Source organism: Amaranthus tricolor, chromosome 10, assembly GCF_026212465.1.
Source record: "Amaranthus tricolor cultivar Red isolate AtriRed21 chromosome 10, ASM2621246v1, whole genome shotgun sequence".
NCBI lineage: Eukaryota > Viridiplantae > Streptophyta > Magnoliopsida > Caryophyllales > Amaranthaceae > Amaranthus > Amaranthus tricolor.
This window is the reverse complement of record NC_080056.1, coordinates 8,962,990-8,967,467: the sequence shown is the minus strand read 5'-3', so window position 1 is coordinate 8,967,467 and position 4,478 is coordinate 8,962,990. Positions and strand designations below refer to the sequence as shown.

The following is a 4,478-nucleotide window of genomic DNA, read 5'->3' as shown; positions in this document are numbered from 1 at the left end:
ATACTAATAAATTGTTGATTCAATCAATGTCATAAAAAAATTAAGAAAAATTTTATGTGTTAGCCCTGAGTTGTTAGTTTTTCCACGTGATAGATAAATGTTTTTTATTCGCATGGTGATCCTAAATTTTTAACTTTTCCACTTGGTAGATAAAAGGTTAAGGTTTTTGTTAAATTTACGTAATATTACCAATCGTAAAGGATTTTTTCATAAAACAAAGTTACGATCACCCTTATGGGACACGTCTTTCAAAAAATATTTGAAATGAGTATTTAATTCAACAAATAATTTAACCTTTAATCTACCACATAAAAAAATTGAAATATCAAGATCACTATGTAAAATTAAAAAATATTTGTCTACCACGTAAAAAAAGTTAAAAACTCAGCATTACCCTGTGAATTTTCCAAAAATTAATTTTTATTTACAATAAAAATAATTTTTTTCTCGATATAACTAAAATTCTTATTCGTCGTACTTCTTGCCATCCCTCCAAACGGGCAAAGTTTTCTCACCTAAGAATATAACACAGCTGGCTTGTTTCTTTCTCCATCTTATGGGAGAAAACAATTTTATTAACAAAAATGTGCTAAACACTAGCCGTCATGATCTTGCTTTCTGACACAATACTGTAGCTTCTAAGTTATATAAATATTGATAAGAACTTCATTTAGTTGGATAAAAGCTAACATAAACAAAAACAAAATGAGACACCAAACATTTCCTCTCTCAAAATTGGGCATCTGGCTGCTAGTAATGCTTCCTGCATTAAGATTGGCTAACTCAACTTGTATTATGTTCAATTTTGGTGATTCAAATTCTGATCCTGGTGGTCTAGTTGCTGGCCTTGGTATCCATTTAGGTCTTCCAAATGGTCAGCAGTTCTTTAACAGATCTACTGCCCTACTGCAATGACAGGCTATATATTGATTTCATATGTGAGTCGTTGTCACTGTATATAATATATAAACAGTTGATAGCTAATTACAGTTGTTGAATTGATCAATTGGTTTTATTAACTAGTTTTGACTAGCTGATTTTCATGTTATTCGTAACTATAAGTAGTTTCAACCAACTAATTTATCAAACATTAGCATTGGATGGTTTTATCAATTGATTTTATTAACTGATTTGACCAGCTGATTTCCAGGTTATTCGTAACTATAAATTGCTTCAACCAACTAGTTTTCCAAACATTACCATTGACTGGTTTGACCAGCTGATTTTAAACTCGCTGTAACGAGCAGCTAAGAACAGCTTGTTCGTAACAATAAGTTGTTTCAACTAGCTAGTTAATCGAACATTAACATTAACTTATTTGACCATCCAACCCTCTATTTGCATCAAAATAAGCTAAAATTGTCAAATAAACTATTTTGTCAAACACCTGTAAATTTTTCACTCGAAATAAAGGTTAAATAAAATCCAAACTTATCATTTTGTAATGTTGGTTTTATGTCATTTGAACCAAATGCTTAAACTTCATGTATCAAAATAAACAAAACTTTGAGCTTTACTTCAAGTTTCCTCTTAACTTTTGGGTGTTGAGACTCAAGTCTTTGTTTTACTATTTTGCAGGTCAATACTTGGACATTGATCTTTTGAGTCCATACTTAGAATCTTCTGGTATGGACTTTAGTTATGGTGTGAATTTTGCTACTTCTGGTGCATCTACCAGAAGTAGCACAGGAAGTCCTTTGTCATTCTTTATTCAGACAGTCGTCACTTCTTGAGTCGCTTGAGAGAGCTTCAGGATGATACAGGTCTCTCTGTCGGAGGATTCTACTTCGGTAAAGTCAATCGCTTTAATAAACAAATAAAACATAAATTTATTTAACATTAATTCAAACTTATTTCCCTCATTTATATTGCAACATACCAACAAGGCGATATTTCCATTTAGAAATAAAATAAGCAAAAATCGCAATTCAAAGAATAGGTTCAATTGAATATTTTGAATTCATCAATTATTATATTATAAATGTCACTAACAAAGAGAAAGTAAGATCGACACTGTAAATATACAGTTAATAGGAATTAAGCCTAAGACAATTCCAAATAGAAAAACTTCAATCACTTCAATTTGTTAGAAAAAAAAAAGGTATATCTATCATAAATATTAATTTGAATGGCCCATAAATACCAATACCCAAAAATTCTCAATTGCTGCAGTAAAGAACTAAAAACATGGGCGGAATCCCACATAAACATTCCTTGAGTTGTTCATTCAATTAATTTCAAATAAGTGATATCTTGTTTAGACCTACAAATAAAGAGGAGGTTATAGTTAAAGCTGTTGGTAAAAAACCGAAATAACTGATTAGAGTAGGCATGAAGGAGCTAACTAAAATATTTTCTAAGTTGTTTTCACAGGCGAAGGATCAATGATTACTGACGCAGGGTTCAGTAATGCTATTTATTCGATTGATATTACTCTCGCTTTTAGTATGAATTCAAGTTACCAATACGTTATTAGCCAAATTCCATCCATTATCGGGAGAATTGAAGAATCCATCCGGGTAAAATAACCTGTATGACTACATCATTTATGTTGTTCTTGTGCTTTGAAATGCGATTTCATATAATAAGCGCGATAAATACTTGCAGGTATTGTACATATTTGGTGCCAGAAAGTTCTGGATATACAACACTGTGCCTCTAGGCTGCTTGACTCAAACTCTCGCATTGCAGAAACGGAATGACAGTGAACTTGATGAAATTGGATGTCTGTCCGTTTATAACAATGCTTCGAAAGATTTCAATGAAAGGTTCAGAAACCTCTCGAATAAACTAAGATCTGAAATCTAAGATGCTATATTCGTGTATGTTGATATGTATGCTATCAAGTATGATCTTTTCGCCAATCCTCAAATATATGGTAACTTTTAAGTATTAATTTTAAAGTTGTAAAGAAAAAACTTTCAACCAGTATATAGCTAATATATTAATCCGTATATGGTGCATTTTAGGATTCGAGAACCCATTTATGGCTTGCTGTGGCGTAGGAGGACCACCCTATAATTATGTACCGGGAAAGGCCTGTGGTAGATCACCTTCAGCAACTTCTTGCCCTGATCCCTCTCGTTCTGTAATTTAGGATGGACTTCATTTTACGGAGGCTGCCAATGCTATCATTGCATCGAAAATATTGTCTGGCAACTACTCTGAACCATCGACTATGCTCGAAAGTTTATGCACGAACGACATGTTTCCCCTACAAGTTCCGGTTTCCCCATAGAAAGAGGCCGGAGTTCATGTTATGATTACTTAAAGTTACCATGTAGATTTGTCCATGTAGTTAACTTCTAGTGACAAGCTCCATCTGTAATAAAAATGGTCTGATACAAAGTATCCGATTAAGTAACCATCCTCTTGTATGAAGATCATATCAACATGTAAATGTTAAAATAATCTAGAAAAATCTAGGATTTTAATTAAATATAAAAAATATCTAAACTAAAGAATTAAAAAATAAAAATATCTAAAATAATATAATGAAAGCTTCTACAAAAAGTAATTAAAAAATAAAAATATCTAAGATATTTTAGTAAATTTGTAACCAAACTCAACACTATAAATACCCATTGATGTAATCAATTCTTTGGGCAATGAAGAACAATATCCGTTCCGTTCTACATATTCACTCATCTTCCTTTCTAAATAAATCAATTCACTATTTTACCATCTAAATTTTCTTACATTTGGTATCAAGAGCTAATTAAAACCAAGACCTCCAAACAACCTAAACACGTTAACCAATATACTTCATAATAAAATAAAACTCTAACCACAAAATAAAAAAATGACCTCAATCATTAATTACCTCCAAGTTAATTGGGTTCCCACATTTAAGGGAGAAAAATATGAACAATGGGCTATGCAAATGAGGTCAATATTTATCTCCCAAGATTTATGGAAATTAGTACAAGAAGGTTATGAGCAACCACCCAAAGATACACTAAAGAGTCATCTTGGAATAAAACAATATAAACAAAATAGGATAAGGGATAACTATGCCCTATCCCTATTATACCGTGGAGTCGACGAGACAATACTTACAACGATCATGCCCGAAAAAACAGCTACGGAGGCTTGGAGAATCCTGGAGACAAAATACAGAGGTTCCGAAGAGCTAATTCTTTTTAAACTCCAATCACTATGGAGAGAATTTGATAATTTATTATTGGCAGAAAATGAAACAATACATTCATTTTTTGACTGAGTCACTAATATAGTTTATCAAATAAGATCAAATGGAGGTAAAATAGAAAATGAAAATGTGATTCGAAAAATATTAAGGAGTCTATCAAAAAAATATAACATTATTGCCACAACAATAGAAGAAGTTAACAAGAAAAATTTATCTCAATTAAGTATACCCGAACTAATGGGATCACTACTTGCACATGAAGATAGATTAAAAAGATTTAACGAAAAACCACTAGAACAAGCTTTTCAAGTTAAATTAAAATTTTCTA

At 31.6% G+C, this 4,478-nt stretch overlaps 1 pseudogene; it reads left to right on the top strand.

Moving 5' to 3' along the window:
• The first annotated feature begins 705 nt into the window (after nucleotides 1-705).
• Nucleotides 706-3,376, top strand: LOC130824801 (GDSL esterase/lipase At3g62280-like; annotated as a pseudogene).
• Nucleotides 3,377-4,478: the final 1,102 nt, after the last annotated feature.